General features: G+C 38.1%; 1 long non-coding RNA gene across 1 annotated transcript in view; it reads right to left on the bottom strand.

Annotated features, from left to right (window-relative positions):
- The window catches only part of LOC120323667, a 56,286-nt gene extending 41,200 nt beyond the window's left edge, over positions 1-15,086 (bottom strand). Inside the window, exon 1 of the long non-coding RNA XR_005564342.1 lies at positions 14,915-15,086. This is a non-coding gene — a long non-coding RNA (uncharacterized LOC120323667). The remainder of the gene's footprint in view (positions 1-14,914) is intronic.
- Between the last annotated feature and the right edge of the window lie 4,601 nt (positions 15,087-19,687).

Genomic DNA, 19,687 nt, shown 5'->3' with positions numbered 1-19,687 from the left:
CGAAGAACATTGACAGCAGGTCAAGGGAAGTGATCCTGCCCCTCAGCCCTACTGAGGATGCATCTGGAGAGCTGTGTCCAGTTCTGGGCTTGTCAGTACAAGAGAGACAGAACTCCTGGAGTGGGTCCAGTGGAGGGTAGCAAATATGATTAAGTGACTGGAGTATCTCTCTTACAAGGATAGGCTGAGAAAGTTGAGCCTGTTCAGCCTCAAGAAGAGATGACTGAGAGGGAAGTTACAAATGTATGTAAGTGTCTGAAGGGAGGGTGTCTAGAGGGTGCATCAGGCTCTTCTCAGCGGTCCCAAAGAATAAGACAAGATACAATGGGCAGAAACTGATGCACAGGAAGTTCCACCTGAACATGAGGGAGAACTTCTTTACAGGGTGGGTGACCACACAGTGGAACATGTTGCTCAGAGAGGTTGTGTAGTCTTCCTTGCTGGAGGTATTCAAAAACCATCTGAATATAATCCTGTGCCATGTGCTCTAGGATTACCCTGCTTGAGCAGGAGGTTGGACCAGATGACCCCACTGTGGTCCCTTCCAACCTGACCCATTCTGTAATTCTGTGATTCTTGAACTCAATTGTCTAATACCTGTATTGATCAGGAGAGCCACCAGGTCCTGGACTGTTACTACCAACGGATCCTTCACTCTCTGTCAGCATTTTTCTGTCAAAGCTCAAGACAAAATGAAATTGAAAAGGCTGAAGATAACCTAGCAAGGCAAATATTGCTTGCAAAACAAAATGGAACATATAGTTTTATAGACAACTATTTTTAAGTCTTCTCTCATCAAAAATATTATTATATAAAGAAACAGACACTCCCTGTAATACACAGTTCAGAGGACAGGATAGATGTATTTTCTGGTCCCTGCACCTGCAAAAGGAAATGCATATTTCAATGTCCATTAGTACTTTTCTGCAGACTTTCCACATCCTTTAAGTGGAAAGCCACCATCACCACCACCACCAAAAAACCCTGGTATACAATAATATCCTGATCTTTTTTACAGTAAAGTTCACTAGCCTCACTCAAAGAACTTAAATGTAAAGCATAGCAGAAAATATTTTCAAAGACTAGGATTTTTTTTCCTGCAGAGAGTATTTAGATGAAGTGAGAGAGAGCTAACAGTGACAAAATTTGCCCTCATTGGAGAATTTTTCCCCTCAGACATCTCTGATCTTTATATCTGTCTGACTGGCTGACTGTTCTGCACTCTAAAATATCATTTTCTATGATCACCACTCAAAAGCCAGTAAATTTGTATCAAATTTTAGGACTAACTATATCTCTCACAATGCATTAAACTACATTTTCTCTCCCTTTTGGAGTGATTTTTTACATTGTGCCTGCAATTTAGCAAACATAGACTGGGTGTGCCAGTATACACCTCTAAGTACTGTTGCCTTGATCAGAAAGATATAAAGTGTTCCATCTAAAAGCTTCTATCAGAAAGAAAAGCATAAATTTATTCACCTTCAAAAACTCTACCTTTCTTCACTGGTAGCGATGCATTACTCTTGGTGGTAGTCAGAGAGAGATTTTTTGCAGCCCTCTTTTGTAACATTTCATCCAGCATACCAGAGAGAGTGCTTTTTGATTCTGAGATGTTTTCCTTAACATACTAATAACACTAGTCCAAATCTCTAGAGGTTATAAGAGACTTTTGAGATCACTTTTCTCTATTCCTGTTTCTGCAAACTTTGAAAATCCTGTATCTAAATAAAATGCTAAAGGAGCATTTGTGATGATGATGCATTCATATACCCTGGTATCCTCTTATAAAAGTGACAGCTAAATTATTCCATCTATTATAAACGTTTCTCACACTTGGTTGTAAATTTTTACAAAGGAGTTTTCATTCTCAGGAAAATGGACAGAGCTACTCGATGGCAAACAACAGAAGAAATTCCAGGGGATGTGGACTAGTGTGTAAAAGTAACATGTCTTCCTCCTAACTTGCCTCTTCATTAAGCCACAATTACTTTCAATCATTTACGTAATACTACTATATGTATTCATTTGGAATTTGCCTGCTTTCAAGAGACAGAATATCTGTATGCATTCACTTTCTAGAGTTTTCCAGATTTACTGTAGATCCACATTTCTTATCACAATAGATACAATTACATAGCAGATGTTTCAGCATTTTTGACATTTCAAGTGAAAATATTTTGTTTCTGTAATGTATACCATATTTTTCCAAAGTTGTACAAGGCAAAATCAATCCCTTCTTTGAGAGGAAGGGTTCAAAGCTCTTGTGGTGGTTTGAACTTGCTGTGTGCCAGGTGCCCACCTAGACACCCTCTTGTTCCCCTTCCTCAACAGACCAAGGGGAGAAAATTATATGAAGAAAACTAAATGCACTGAGATAAAGACACAAAGGTCACTCATCAATTATCTTCACAGGCAAAGCAGACTCAACTTGGGGAAGATTAAGTTAATCTATTGCCAATTACAAATAGAGAATGATACTGAGGTAAAACAAACAAATCAACAAATACAAAAAAACCTGAACCCCAAAACCCTGAAAAAAACCCAAAACACAAAACCAAAAAGCATATTCCTCCCACATCCTCTTCTTCCTAGGATCAGCTTCACTCCTTCATTTCAGACACTTCTTCCTCCTCCCCATTCCTGCAGCTTCCTTCAGGCATCTTCTCCTGCTGTGGTGTATTTTGGGTAGAAGATTCTCTCATTCAATTTTCATTAATATATGCAATTTTGGCATTTGCTTCCATAAAAGCATTTGATTTCACAAAAAAACCCACAAAAAACCCCCACGTGTTTATTTCTAAGTACTTGTATGTTATAGTCTATAGAATGGGGGATGTAACTATAACTATATATACAGTTAATTCACCTCTTTGTGTGTTTACTTTTGCTACAGTCCTGACATAGATTTTTAAATTTTTTTTCCTGACGGTTCCTTCTTCATTAGTATCTTCTTAATAATTGCTTTTATTGTTCAACCCAATGTGTGTCCATATGCCTGTTTACCCAAGTTCTTTTCATAATTTGTATTAAAACAATTATTTTATTCATGTTCTTTTCACCATGTAAGTATTTCAAAGGTATTAGCAAATTTAGCTTCACAGAATACCTGTGACCTTAGATTGTAGGGTCAACTTCATTTTATAGCTGAAGAACAAAACTGCCAAAAGCCTGTGCTAAAATGACTGTTTTCACATATTGTGAAGGCTTTGATTTTGAAAGCAGATATCAGGGATTCTCTTTTCCAGCTAATATAACATAACTAATTCTCTTGGTTTAATAGAAGAACAAGTGTACTGCACCTATGGAATGGAGACCGATATGTCTCTAAGCAGCTTCAAAAGAGATCACGCAACGCAGTCTTTTCCTTCCTGAACTCCATCTGCTTAGTGCCACAGGCATCCAAACTTATCTCTGCTGATTATGCCTCAGTATATTTCAGTCAACATCTACTTTCCCAGACTCTGAGCTCTAGAAGCCCATCTTTGAAGCAGTGTTATCTCCAGAATGACAGATATATTCTATATATTCATCTGTTATTTACTTGCAAAACTTTGTCTTCAGATCTCTATTTTCATTGTCATCAATCTTGTCCTATGGTATTGGACTGATCAGGACAGCAAAGTCCTGGTGTATTCATAAGTGTTTTAGACAAAGATTTGGACAGGAATGATCATGAGTTTGGAAATAAAGAGGTTAAAAGTAAAACTGAATCTGTAATTACAATATATTTGAGGACATGCTGTGCAAAATGTATTTGATGGGGTACTTTTCAGTCAGAAATCTTTTGACCACATATTCCCATGGCATCCTCACCTCATTGCATCAGTGTTGGAATTCTTTATTCTGCTTCCTCCCAACCTAGATACAGGTGGAGTTCATGCTTTAATTCAACTTGGATGACTTTCCTGTGAGATTAATACCTCTACTACTCAGAATCCTTTCTAAGTTTCACCTACTGTCCCTCTTGAGAAAGGAAATATTGCCATTTCAGTTTCATTTTTCTCTTCTCTGTAATGATCAATACACAACCTAAAGATCTTGTACAGTATCATATATCATAAAAAGAACATGAAAAAAATTTGTACATCAACTCATTTAAATCTAAATCCTCCAATACATCCTGCATTTCTTATCAAAACTTATTTCAGACATAGAAATAAAACTTTATCCAGACAAGTCACTGAAAACCTTGTCCTCTCTGATCCCTTCCCCTCACTTCTTCAGAGACATATTTTTGAACATGCTAAATTGAATTTCTATCCACTCTCGATGATAAAACATCTTTACTGAAAAACTGAGACGGTATGTTTTGTTTTACGTTTCATGTCATAGCTGTAAATGCTATATGAAACAGGGTCATATCCTCTTTCATGTTTCACACTCCATGGCTCTAAGAGTTTTCCACTCATGCAGAAATTTCTGCAGGTATTCAATTCTTCTTGAATGCTGGAAGAAAAAACTTCTTACTAAGGGTAAACTAGTTTCAGGGAGCTCTTGCAATAGTTAGAGAAACCTCTGTTCCCATCTATCTCAGAAGAAACTTCTGAAAGAACATCTGCTTTTTTAGGCTTAAATCTTTCTTATGCTGGTACTCTATCCAGAATAATCCTCAACCAAATAAGGCCCCATGTAATGTAACAGATTTCAAGTTTTAGCTCCAAAACTACATCAGTTCTTAAAAATAGTAGTTCTAATTTTTAAACATAATAAAAAGTACTACTTCTTTCTCCCACTTGTTTTTATTTAAAGAAACTACCTAGTGGTGTTACCTGACATTTAAAGAAGATACAAATCTATATGGCCTAAAGCTACTGTCATGATGTAGAAAATTCCAGCCCAAGTGATTAAAGTTTCAGCAGAAATGACAAAAGATAATGGGAAGTGTCTGGTAACCTAGCTAAATATATGTCTAATTACAGACAGTGATGATGACTTTTCCTGTAATATGCCTACATTTTTCACTAAAAGAGAAGGTTTTTTTGTTTCATTCCTTTTAAGCTATTGCTGTGTCTTAGCACATCTGCTTTTTTCCATGTTCTTTCTTCCTTCATCTTTATTATCCCAGTGTTTGATGATCATATGGCAAAACCTGAGTTCCTGTGTGGTGAATTCCTGACTGATACTGAATTGGTCATGAAATGAAATAAAGATGATTGATCACTATTGAAAAACATTTATCCTTGACTTTAATCTTACATTCTTAACATTTTCCTGAATAAATGAAATAATTTTTGTTTATATCTTAGTTGTTTAAAGTGTTATGCTTTCATCTCATTGCTGTTCTTTTGGAAACCTTCTGAATCACGTATTTTATGGTGACTGATAACCTACCTTTGGTTCTGTACTAATCCCAATGAATGAAGCAGCCAGTACCTGATCATTTCACTGACAATCATCCTGTCCAGTGAATATTTACTGAGTGCACTGATCAGAGTTAACCAGCATAAGAATTTCTACTTTGTACACCAGTATTGTGGACTCCATTTTTTAACATTTCTTTCATTCTTTGGTGATATACATGTTGAATTGTTACTCCTTCTATTTTTTTATTCAAAAAGCCAAATAATATCATATTGATAAAAGAGTCCTTTACAAAGTGTTTGCTTGAATGAAGCTTCACATTTGTGAAGTCGTATTGAGGTCAGAAAATAATGAAGACATTTAATATAGAAAAACTGTTGACAACTATTACAGAAAAAAAACTTGTGGATTTTTAAACTGGATAATTTTATGTTATTTCAATAGCAACAGAGTTCCAGTGTCAATGTCATGAAGAACTGAAGACAGCTGTGTTTTCAAGAGCATATGTCTGACTACGCAGTTCTATATCTCTCTGACCATTAATTCCTACGTTCTGCTGAAATCCTGTGCAAATGTAATGAATCAATTTTAACCTTCTTCATTAGCAAATTTTTTCTTTACACATTTCATTATCAAATTGTACTCTTCATCCCTTTTTGAATCTTCAGAATTTTGAAAGCTACATTCACAGACAATACACATTCGACTCTCTCTTTATATCTTTTCAGTAAGTTTATGCTGAACAGAACTTTTTACAAAGTCTGCTTTGTACAAAGACTTATATGTGCTATATCCAAACATTTTGGCCAGCTATGTTATCTAACCTCTCTTTCTGTCTAGTTCTTTTTTTGTCTGCATGAGCTGAATTCTGTTAGATTAAGTTAATGTGCAGTGTGAAAAAAAAGTTCTCCATGATTCTATGTATCTCTCATTTGATTTGAAAAGCTAAATATTTATCCTCCTCTCATAAATATTTTCCCTACTTTTGATATTTTCAGTTGAAATCCTTATTACCAAGTATTCCACCAGTTAGTAGTATCTGTTCACACATATGTTAGAGGCCTTTTTGGGGACAGGTCATGTAATTGTCATTCTTTGAATTGTTGCCTGATTTAATGCACTTCAGAGAAATGAGTATTCTCTAACTGACTCCAGTAATGTACATGAGGGTTGTCAGCCTTTGAAGCCGCTTAAGGTAGCTCACATGATGAAATTCTATGCAGAATACTAGTATTCAGAGGTCTTAAAAATATTTTACTTGTAAAAAAACATGTTACAAATTTGCAAGATTGCAAACAGTTTACACCTATTTTCTAGAAACGAACAGAGGCACAACAATGAAGAAACACTTTCAGAGAAATTTGCTGTAGTGCCAGAAAATAAAATAACATCTCACGCCTCAGAAACATTTTGCTCCTCTTCTAACAGGGCATGAAAAAATTGAACATATATTCAACACCTTACTATATATGCACTATTATACCTAAAATACATAAAGCCCCTAAGCTCATGCAAGACCATATGTGTCCTGAACATACTGTGTTTTAGAAGAAACTGAAGCTTCCTTCACATATGACGGGCTGATTATGTTGGTATTTCATCCCAAATTAAATTGACCTGACAGCCAACTCAATTCTCATCTTTTTCAGAATGCTAGGAAACTTTAGCTTCACTCTCCCTATATGAATATGCATTGTTTTACCAGATAATTTGCAATGATCAGAATAGGGAAAGAATCCCACTTCAGTGCTTACTGAGATATTTTAAGGTTTGATTTTTTTCTTCCTAGATGCAAATTTGAAAATGTCTGTATTAAATGAAATGCAATAATACCACAGATCCAGAGCAGAGTTCACCTCCTTAGAGCTGGGTTTTGCTATCAAGTTCAGGAGCAACCACACAGTACAGCCCAGACAGACTTGCGTAAAAACTCCCTGAATTGGAATGATCAGCAGAAAATCTCTTTACATTCTGACAACTAAAAAAAAAAACACTTACCAAATATTTTTCCAATCAGACTCTACTGTGGATACACAGCAGCCACAGCCACTATTTCTCTAAACAACAGGATGTGTTCGAGTGACTATTCCGGAATAAAATTTTGATTTGGTTTGTGCTTTTGTAGTTCTTGTTCAGGCAATCTGTGGAATTACTTATTTGTTTACATTTCTCTTTTGAGGTCTGTCTGACATGAATTGGAATACTATTTAATTAAACCTCTAAATTTCATAGGTGGACATCTGAATAAAACATGGGAATAACAACCCCAGATCATTGCTGCAATGACTACAACTATCAGATTTATGACAAAGTGCTGGTTTGTATGTCTCTGCATTGAATGTGGATTTTTTTTCTTCAGTTATTCAGTGACTAAATTGTTTTTTTTTTCCTTTTTCCTTTACAACAAGTCTTTGTAGACATAGGACATATTCTTCAAAGACATATCTTTTTTAAGGCAACACCATGATGGTTAACAAAGGACAAAAGATGAATAGAAAATATTCTTTTCTGCCACCTTATTCCTAGTCCAGGCAACAATCTAGGCTACTTACACAGTTCTTTAGAGATCCTTCTGTGCCATGTATTATACAAAACCAAACAAAAAAGTAGTTCCCCTGAGATTGCTTACAATCTACTTCTAAGATGAAAAAGCGACACATGAATCAGCAGTTTCATTGAAAATTATTACTATAATCATTTGTCTATGGCCACAAGATTTCTTTTTTCCATTTTTAAATGTTTTAACGTCGTTAGTAAACGGAGTCACGTTTTTTCCAAGAAGAAACTTATAGATGGACAATTTAATTGGCCAATATTTGCACCGGTCCACCAAATAGCCTCACTAGCCATGCTTTTTAAAAGTTGAAAATTGTAAATTACTTTCCCCAAAATTCAGAATTACTGCATAAGGGTTTCATCAAAATCATTAACAGAAGGAATCAAAAAGAGCATGTTCAGTCATCCAGACATGAGTACAGACTGGAGGAAGAACTCATTGAGAGTAGCCTTGTGGAGAAGGACTTGAGGGTTCTTGTGGATAAGAGGCTGGACATGATGAGAGGCTGGACATGAGCCTGTGATGTGCACTTGCAGCCCAGAACGCCAATCATGTCCTGGGTTGCATCAAAAGCATCATGACCAGCAGGTCAAGGGAGGGGATTCTGCCCCTATACTCCACTCTTGTGAGACCCCAACCAGAGTGCTGCATCCAGATCTGGGGTGCTCAGCGGGAAGGATGTCGACCTGTTAGAGTGAGTCTCCTATGAGACCTCTCCTATGAAGACAGGGTGAGAGAGCTGGGCTTGTTCAGCATGGAGAAGAGAAGGTTCCAGGAACGCCTCATTGCAGCCTTCCAGTATCTGGAGGAGGCTTAGAAAGAAGAGGGAGAGTGACTTTTCACAAGGACAGATAAGGACAGGAAAAGGGGGAATGATTTTAAACTAAGAGAGATTTAGATTAGATGATAAGAATACTTTACTCAGGGTAGTGAGGTACTGGAACAGGCTGCCCAGCGAAGTCGTACATGCCCCCTGGAAGTGTTCAAGGACAGGTTGGATGGAGCTTTGAACAACCTGGTCTAGTGAAAGGTGTCCCTGTCCATGGTAGGAGGGTTGGAACTCAGTGATCTCTAAGGTCCCCTCCAACCCAAACCATTCTATGATACTCTACAATGCTCAGTTCTACAGCCTTGCAATGGCAAGAATAGCATTCATATTGGACAGAACATCCAGTCTTGATCTTTCTTGCACCTAGTTCCCTTAAAATGAGGTCCCTGGTCTGCTGTAGAAACAATTATTCAAATGTTAAATATAGCACTAGATTTTAAGACTTACTTCTTTTCAAGTTAGGTTAAATGTACTCTTTGTACATATATTAAGTAAAATCAGAAATACAGTATACAGCCTAAAAGCATTAAATCATACTGCTATGGCTGTATAAAATGAAATGTATGCAGTTATATATATCAGTCTTCAATCATCTTGAATTTATAGTCATAAAAGCACATTTTATATAGAGTAAAAGTCTTTTTTATTGTATCAGAAAGTCTAGTAAGATTTTGACTTGTTTCTCTCTCCTATGTTTTCCTCTTTGTATAATGTTGCAGTCTATACAGTCTATAACAATATATATTTTTCCTTATGAGTCAGTGAATAAATTAAATTATATTGGGTCTAATAAATATGTTGTCATCTAAGTAGCAGCTTCATTAGAGTTTATTATGAACATTAGTTTTATTAAGGCCAGTGGCATCCTGGTTTGTATCAACAATAGTATGGCCAGCAGGACTAGGGCAGTGATCATTTTCCTGCACTCGGCACTGGTGAGGCCACACCTCGAGTACTGTGTCCAGTTCTGGGCCCCGCACTGCAAGAAAGACATTGAGATGCTGAAACGTTTCCAGAGAGGGGCAGTGGGGCTTAGGAAGGGGCTGGAGCACAAGTCTGATGAAGAGTGACTGAGGGAGCTGGGATTGTTTAGCCTGGAGAAACGGAGATGAAAGTGGGACCTTATCATTCTCTGCAAATAGACACCTGTTGTAGACAGGTGGGGGTCGGTCTTTTATCACAGGTAACAAGTGATAGGATGAGAGGAAATGGCCTCAAGTTGCACCAGAGGAAGTTTAGATTAGATAGTAGGAAAAATTTTTCACAGAAAAGGTTGTCAAGCAGTGGAACAAACTGCCCAGGGAAGGAGTGTCTGTTCCTGGAAGTGTTCAAAAAACATGTGGATATGGCACTTGAGGACATGGTTAACGGTGAACATGGTGGTGGTGGTTGGCTGATGGTTGAACTAGACGACCCTAAAGGTCTTTTCCAACCTAAACAAATCTACAATTGTATGATTCTATTTCTAAGGTACTATAATGCTGACTACTGTTTATACAGTTCCTGTAAAAAATCTGTACGCTTTATTATGTGGAGACTGAACCTTACAATTACATTGCACAAAGATTTGAATATGCAACAGTAAGATTTGTAAACTGTTTTGCATTTCCTGAAGGGTAGCCACAGCAGAGAAGCAAAAATGCTAAAATGAACACATGCAAGCTCAGTATGAATGAGAAGCAAAATGAACTGAAAATACAGAGAGAAATGAGGTAAGCAATTATTAATAAAGCATGTCACCAACATTCTCAAGTAATGAGAGATGCATTTCATTGACACAACTAATAAAACTGATTATTAAACTTTACAATAGAGCCTAGCACCTACTGAACTGGACATAACACAAATGGCAATAAAAGACAGATGTTACAATCCCTCTCACCCAACGGATATAACATTAAATAAAAAAAAAAAACATACAGCAGTAGAGTGTATCAGAATATTTGCAGAGGCTCAGGAAATATTAATGCCCTTGTATAATGTACTCATGAGATTTCATCTGGAAACTCCATAAAGTTCTAGCTATCCTCTCTCAAAAAAGAGGAGTTAAAATTGCAAAAGTGGGAGAGAAAATTTCATAGCATGAACAGGGAAATGAGAAAGGTTGACTTTACAGAGAGCACTCAAAGAGTATGACTTGCTCATTTTACCAAAATGAAGGCTGTGATGTGGAGAGGAATGATGAGTGATTTTTTTACAGAACGAAGGAATGAAAGGATGGTGTAGGAAGATGAAGTAGGATGGTGTCAGAGGGGAAGAGAATCAGTGTGGAGGTAGAAGATCAGCATAAACTTCAAGATAGACTAACACAAGACAAAATGTAAACCAGACCGCAACAAATTCAAATTGAATATTAGAGGAAGAATTCTGGTGTGAGAGTAGTGAGCTTCTGGAACAAGCTTCTGTTTGACATGGTGGATACAGAGGAATACAACTGAATTTTTGGTGGCTCTGATCAGGACTGCACAATGGTAGCAGGGAGCTTGAGTTCAAAAGCCAGGGCTTTCTTGCAGCTGCCACACTTCATATTAGTTCAAGGATTTCATTGACTTTCATAACAGTGAATCCTGATGAAACAACAGATCAGATACATAGAAAAAATTACCCTTAATGTCCAGCACTGCATTGTAAACATTCCAAAAATTAGTATCAGCTTGTTGGAGTTTCTGTTCAGCTCTTAGTCTCTACAGTCAAAGTCTAGTGACATTCAAAACAGCTGACATGGTAAAGTGAGTTCAGACACATGAAGAAAATCACAGTACTTATGTGCTGTAGACTTTTTTCCTTCTAAAGACTTTTCATAAGGTATACTGCAAAGTGTGTTTGCTCTTAATCCTTGAGATTTCACAGGGTACACATTTTTATAGATACAATCACCATGGTATCCCAACACTTTCTATATTGGGACACTTCAGCACTTGACTTGATCAGAAACACTCTTCTGATGGATTTCCAGAAGAGTGCAAATATTTTTATGTTGATTTTACTGTGTAAAAATGGATTTTTAAAAAAAATCTCATTTAGAAAAAAAAAATATAATAATTCAGGTGACACATCTTTCCACACTTTCTCTTTTCCTGGAATTGAAAGAATTGAACCAGACAAAACCCTCAACTGTCTATTCCAGAAGATGTATCAAATTTTTAAATACAAGCTCAGTAGAAAATGCAGTGAACAGCTTCCACTTGCTTTTTTCTTCTTGCTACTACCGGATGAAAATAATCTAAGGTCAAAAATTGTTCCCAATACAATGCAAAAGCTGTGGAAGACAAATTTAAACTGAAGAAAATAGTATCATTAACTCTGCTAAATATGTTATTTGTGCTCCTTTATCTTGAAAAAAAAGTCATCAGCTAAATTTCATTCCTTTAATAGCTGCAGGATGACGCAGAATAAACTGGGAAAAAGCTAAAGCAGCATGTGTAGTAGGCCTGAGAGCTATGTGTATAAATCTGTTGAACTGCACAATGCAACTATATATGGTGCAACCACTTCTCGAGTGCTGCAACATCTAATGGCACTGTAGACATGAACACACAGCAAGTAACACCAGAGAAATATGACTGAATGTAAGGCCACACACCAGTGCTCACCTGCATGTGCACTGGTTCCTGTGCTAAGAGAAAAATGGTTGATCTGAAATTACTTATTTCCTTCCCTTGGAGGTTTTGATGAAGCCAAGGCTTTGTGGATGAAGAGGAATATACAGAAATAAATTGAAACATATACCATGACACCTCAAAAGGCGATATCAAATTATTAAAATGTGTAGACTTTCCTAAATGGGACAATTTTTCTTTACATGACACAGACCAAGTGTTAATTTTCTGGAGATTTCTAAGGAATCCCCATAAGTTTAGGTCAGGAAAAAAATAAATTAGAATAAAACCCTGACAATCTCTTAATTATTTTTTACACCTTTCCCAGGAAAGGGATCTCTGCTGTAACCAAAACTATTCATGCAAGCCTTTGTTTCAGAAAATGTCTATTTTAATTCAACAAATATTTTATTGAAAGGTCAGCTACAGAAGTGCTAGGAAAAGCTCTATTTCTCACATCCTAATGCTTCTACAAAAGTATAACACATATTCTTAAATCTCTTTCTTCTAGCCTTGCTCCAGCAGTGCAGTAACTTATTTCATAAATAGCCTATGTCTGCATGCCATGTGCATTTTTTGTGAAAACAAACTATGTTTTTTCTCCAAGAAATATTTTTATATTGAATACAGTAATCCAGAGACTACTGCATGGTTTGTATATGAGTTGCAATATCTGGTCTAATGTGCTAGCTGAAACTGAAAAAATTAACTATTACCTGTATTACTCAAGCAGCTAACTTCCTTCTTCCTCTCCCAAAGTAACAGCAACCTTAGATTACAGAAGTTTAGGAATTTTGGATATTATATACAGGCATAACTGAAACACTGGGAAGATGATGGCTGAAAGATGTTTTATAAGTTTAAAAATAATAAAGTTATTTCAAAAGGAAATTTCAGAATTGAGACCGAAAAAATCTTTAACTGCTGTAAGAACAGAAGAATCTGGCATTTCATTGATACATAAATAAATGTTTTTAGAGTAAAGGAAAGAGTGCAATTGGGTATTTAAAGATATATCATAATTTTCAGAGATGTAATTTTTAATTTAATCTTGTAATTGATCATAAAATAAATCTCAAGTGTGTTACAGAGTATCCGTGAGGCATGACAAGGGGAGATAAAATTAAGACCAGTATATGAAAGGTCCCTCCAGCCTAACAGAATGGTGTGTATTTCCTTATCCTTTTTCCAAGCTTTTCATTATGCAAAGATAATTGTAATCAGGGAAAACACCAAACTAGTTACAGAAATACTACAAGCACTGGCACTTTGCTGATGTGATCAGAAGACATATCTGTCAAGAAATATTACAAACAAACAAACAAACAAAAAATCCAAAGCATTTTAAGCCATCCTGTGGATAGTACACTAAGTATAGACAAAAGTGGGTGAACCTCATGCATAAGGTCTTGACCAAGCAAAAAACAAGAGACCTTTGTTCTGGGCAGGAAGAACAAATATGAGCAAAGATCTCCTTTATATCATGCAAGCAAACAGCTCAGAATCTTGTAAAATTAATCTTGTATTTTCCCTCAAAGAACAGATAAGCTTCCTTTTCAACTATTTACAGCGACAGAAGAGACTAAGTACTCAGCAAATAGGAAAAATTGTCTTTAAAACAACTGGAGGGTTGCTCTGATCATATAGCATAAATTTCCTTCATTCCTGACTCACTCGGAGAAAAGACCTGACACGGTTTAACCTCAGTAGGCAGCTAAGCACCACACAGCCACTCACTCCCCCACAGAGGGATAGGGAAAAAATCGGGAAGGGTAAAAGTGAGAAAACTCGTTGTTTGAGATAAAGATGGTTTAAGAGGTAAAGCAAAAGACATGAGCAAGCAAGTCAAACAAGGAATTCATTCATCACTTGCCATGGACAGTCAGGTGTTCAGCCATCTCCAGGAAAGCAGGGCTCCATCACATGTAATGGTGACTTGAGAAGACAAATGCCATCACTGCAAATATCCTCCCCTCCTCTTTCCCCCAGCTTTTTATTGCTGACAATGACACCCTATGGTCTGGGATATCCCTCTTGTCAGCTGGGGTCAGCTGTCCTGGCTGTGTCCCCTCCCAGCTCCTTGTGCACCCTATAGTGGGCTGACCCTGGCTGTACACCAGGTACTCACTAAAGCCACTGTCTCCTTCCCCTCTGCAACTGGATAGAGCAGAGAAAAAAAAACAGCAAAACATTCATGAGTTGAGACAAGAGCTGGGAGAGGTCACTTACTGATCACCATCACAGGCAAAACAGACTCAAAGTGGGGATATTAATTAAATTTATTACTAACAGCATCAGAGTGAAAGAGTGAGAATCTTAAAATCTTAATCTTAAAAACACCTTCTCCCCACCCCTCCTTCCTTCCAAGTTCTATCTCCTCGCCCCCAGCAGTGCAGGGAATGGGGGTTACAGTCAGTTGTTGTTTCTGCCACTGCTCAGAGAGAGGAGTCCTTCCCCTGCTCCCACGGGGTCCCTCTCACGGGAGACAGTCCTTGATGGACCTCTCTGGCTTGAGTCTATCCCACAGTCAGCAGTTCTTCCCAAACATGGACTCCTCCATGGGGTGCAATTCTTCATGAATGTGCTGTACCAGCGTGGGTCCCCCAGAGGGGTCACAAGTCCTACCTGGGAAAAACCTGCTCCAGCGTGGGCTTTCCTCTCCACAGGCTCCAGGTCTCTGCCAGGACCCTGCTCCATCATGGGCCTCCTACAGGGTCACAGTCTCCTTTGGATATCCACCCGCTCCGGCATGGACTCCACCACGGGCTGCAGGTGGGTCTCTGCAACCCAATGTTCCTCCATGGGCTGCAAGGGCACAGCTGCTCCACCACGGTCTGCACCACGGGCTGCAGGGGCCTCAGCTCCGGTGCCTGGAGAACCTTCTCCCCCTCCTTCTGTACCGACCTTGGTGTCTACATTGTTATTCCCATGTTCTCACTCCGCTCTTCCCTTGCTGGAATTTTTATCTGCACAATAACTTTCTGTTCTTAAATATGTTATCACGGAGGCGTTACTGTCACTCCTAATTCGCTTGGCCTTGGCCAGCGGCAGGAAGCCTGTCCTCGAGCTGGCTGGCATTGGCTCCACCAGACATGGGCAGCTTCTAACAGAAATCACCCCTGTAGCAGTCCCGCTACTGAAACTAGCCACAGAAACCCACTACACACCCGCAGCCCACTCACTTGTGGGGTGGGGTGAGAGGCAGAAAAGGCCTTGAGTGTGTAAGCACTGCTCAGCAGTAACAAAAACATCCTTGTGTTATTAACACTGTTTCCAGCACAAATCCAAAACACAGCCTGGTAGGAGTGACTGTGAATTAACTCTACCCTAGCCAAAACTAGCACAAAGAGCCAGAGAGATCTCCAGGAAAAACTGCAATTATTTTGTTCAATAGTATTTTCTATCCCCAAATCCACTTTTCCTAGGCTTCTTAGGAGTATCTTTTATGGATTAAGTTGCTGGGGAAAAGAATAATTACCTTCTTGTCTGTCTAATGCAGCTGTAAGTAAAAAAAAAAATAATGTGTCTATTCTGATATGGAATATTCAATTTGACCTGATTATTATTATTTTTAAATTTTAAACAAGTAATTTACATATTTCCATATTTTTCACTGGACACTCTAAAAATGTCTCTTGCTACAGACCTACTTTTTTAAACTGGGGAGCTTATTCTGTTGTTATTCTTGCTGAATGCTTGAAATGGCCAGAAAAATTTAAATGCAAATAGCTTTCAGTAGAGAAGGTAATTCTATCAAGGTTAATACTTTGTGAAAAAAAATTTACAGGTTTTTTTTGGGGGTGGTATTGAGGATGTTAATAAGAAGGAAAGAAAACGTGACAGAACAAGAGCATGAATTAAACCTTTTTTAAAATTAAACCTTTATACCTTCATCATTATTTCATTTACCTAAACTGTCTGTAGATAAATGCAGTGGTCAGATTCAAATATAAGCCCTATTTTCTTGCTATTTAAAGCAAACAGTCACACTTTTTAAGGGCCCCTTACAGCACTGATAAGTTAAGACCCACAGATTTGTGCAAAGAGACAAGGTTACATTGGAATTTAAGGACCCGCCTCTGAAAACTGTCATGATAAACTCTTAGTATCTTCCTTTCCAAGACAGGAATCTTGTAGGCATCTGTGGATATTTTTGTACCGGTGTAATTATTCCTGGCAAGGACACTTCATAGCACTTCTTCTCCAAAACATGCTCTGTCCTGCGACAGCTGCTGACCTAGTGACAGTTCCTGACAATGGCTTAAGCACAAAAGCATCACTGCAAGGTAAGAATAATTTGAAAAGTCATTATTTGATGGTCATTTTTTTTCAGCTATAATAAATAACTTATTGTTGCTGTTGTTGCTGTTTATTATGTTCAGCAGACCTCAGAGACCAAGTGATGAAATGGCAGTTGAAATTCAATCACAAAGTGACAAGTAATGCAAGAAGAAAAAATATCATTATTGATGGATGCTGAGGACTCCACTATCACTATCAACCACTATCACTAAGAAAACCCACGAGAATTACTGTGCATAGTCCTCTGAAAATGTCAGGAAAACACTCAACCAGAAGTTCAGGTAGCAATTGGTTATTAGGGGTTATTCCAGAACAAATTGAGAACAATCTACAAGAAATCATTATGTCACCTTTTGAACCCACATTGTTTTCAAATCAGAATATTTCATAAAGGTTTGGACAAACCATTGCAAAAAAGTATACTAGAAGATGAACACAGTTATAGAATATTTTGCACATGACAGGAAACTACATAGACTTCAGCTGGGAAAAGGAATATGTTGTTTTGCAGGAAAGATCTGTAAAATCACTATTGACATAGAGAAGGAAGAAAGATATGTCTTTATATATCATAGCAAGACAACTAGAGAACATACTGGGGACATACTTATGGGGTGTATTTTTGTTGCTAGGTACTACATATCAGAAATATATCAGCAATAGTGTGGCCAGCAGGACCGGGGCAGGGATCATCTCTCTGTACTCAGCACTAGTGAAGGCATACCATGAATCCTGTGCTCAGTTTTGGGTCCCTCACTTCAAGAAAAACACTGAGGTGCTGGAGCAAGTCCAGAGAAGGATAACGGAGCTGAGGAAGGGTCTGGAACAGAAGTCTTATGAGGAGCAGCTGAGGGAGCTGGGATTGTTTAGCCTGGAGAAAAGGAGGCTTAGGGGGGAACCTTCTCACTCTCTACAGGTACCTGAAAGAAGGTTGTATGAATACAATCGGAGAATCAACCGGGTTGGAAAAGACCTCCGAGACCACCAAGTTCAACCCTTGATCCAACACTGCCGTGGTTACTAGACCATGACACTAAGTGCCACATCCAATCTCATCTTAAAAACCTCCAGAGACAGTGAATCCACCACCTCTCCGGGTAGCCCATTCCAATGTCTGATCACTCTCTGTAAAAAATTTCTTCCTAATATGCAACGTAAATCCAGGTGGAGAGCATTTTCTTCTCACAGGTAATAAGCAGTAGAACAAGGGAAAATGGCCTCAAGTTGCACCAGGGGAGGTTTATTAGATAGTAGGAATTATTCCTTTTATGTAAAGAGTGGTCAAACTTTGGAACAGACTGCCCAGGGAAGTCACCATCCCCGGAAGTGTTCAAAAAGCATGTGGATATGGCGCTTGAGGACATGGTCGAATGGTGAACTGAGTGGTGATGCTGGGCTGATGGGCTGACTTGATCTTAAAGGTCTTTTCCAACCTTAACAACCCTATGACTCTATATGGCTGCATATCAGTGTAAGCCAGACTCTTTATGCTGTACTAAATTTACTATCAGTTCTTCCAACAGAGAGATATACATGATTTATCAGCATGAATCAGTTGGTCTTCCAGTCTTAGTTGTATATTCCAACTCAGTTCACTACAAGAGTAATGAGTAGTCTCTAGTTGAAAGAGTAGGCACTTGGGGTGAACTCAAACTTCGCAGATGAGAGCAGAGTGTGGACGTTGTCTGCCCTGACTTCAGTAAGGCTTTTGATACTGTCTCCTACGACATACCAAAAAAAAACAACTGATGAAGCATGAGCTGTATGTTCAGTGAGGTGGAACGAAAGCTGACTAAATGTCCAGGCCTAGGGGTTGCTGATCAGTTGTACAAAGTCTGGTTGGAGGCAATGTACCCCAGGGGTCAATACTGGGTCCAATACAGCTTAACATCTGGATTAATAATCTGAATGGAAAGCAAGCATTTCATTCGGAGAGACCTTGACAGGCTGAAGAAAGGGACTGACAGGAACCTCATGAAGCTCAACAATGGGAACTGCAAACTCCTCCAGCTACTGTGGAATAATTCTGCCACCAGGACATTCTGGAAGCCGAGTGTCTCCTGGTGGACACCAATTTGACCAGGAGCCAGCAATGCACCCATGCAGCAAAGAAAGCCAATAGGGAGGTTAATTTCAAACGCACTCTTATAAATTTAATGCCCTGAACACAGAGAAAATACAGTTGGGTGTGATTACATTCATCATATCAACAGCAAGTCTATCACCAAATTTAATTGTTTGACTCTTCCCCTTCTTCCAGCAGAATTTCTCAGTCTTCTTGATACCACTTTGAAAGACATTTTGAAACTGGCCACAGTGTTGGTCTCTGTGTACTTTCTATATCAGAAATATATAGATAGGCTATGTCATAGAATATGTTAAGCCGTTAGGGTACAAAATATGCCCAAAATATGTGCACCTCTGTAACTATATAGCCATAACTTGAGACAAATAATGTCAGTCTTTTGTTTCTGCTAGAGGCTACATAACTCTGAAGACTTGTTGAAATACTTTATTTTCTTTTAAAATATAAGTCTGAACTATTAAAGTTAGAAAGTGTTTATTCACGAAATCACTGAGTTTGAAAGGGAGTCAGAATGGGTTTTCAATGTTATTATTGCCACCGTGTAATCTTACATCTGCACGAGAAACAGTACCTTTGTATGTTTCGGTTTTCTTTTTAATGGGGATTTTGCAAAACAATATTTTCTTGCATGTCATCAGCTAAATCCTTAATACATTTAACAAAACTTAAATAATGACACAGCTATTTCTAGATCATCAGATTGATTAGTTGCTTGCCCCTCAGCTGAAGGGAATTCACCCGCTCTTTTGGGTTACTGAGGAAACATCAAAGTGAATAGCATTTCTAAGAAGGGAAAAAATTAATCCTGAGTACAGTAGTAATTTCAAACCTCAACAAACACTGTGAAATATCTCAGAATTCCACAGTACCTTCTAATACTTCAGGAAGCCACAATGAAAAAAAAAAGCAAAAAAATCCCAAGCGAGCAAGTGGATTCTAACATTTCCAAAGCATGATTGTCCTAAAGATTTCAGCTGTCCTTCTACCTCAGAATTGTTAGTATCCTGCAT

The sequence above is a fragment of the Pipra filicauda genome, unplaced genomic scaffold (assembly GCF_003945595.2).
Source record: "Pipra filicauda isolate LSUMZ 115617 unplaced genomic scaffold, ASM394559v2 scaffold30_size5312502_pilon, whole genome shotgun sequence".
NCBI lineage: Eukaryota > Metazoa > Chordata > Aves > Passeriformes > Pipridae > Pipra > Pipra filicauda.
This window is presented reverse-complemented; position numbering and strand designations above follow the sequence as displayed.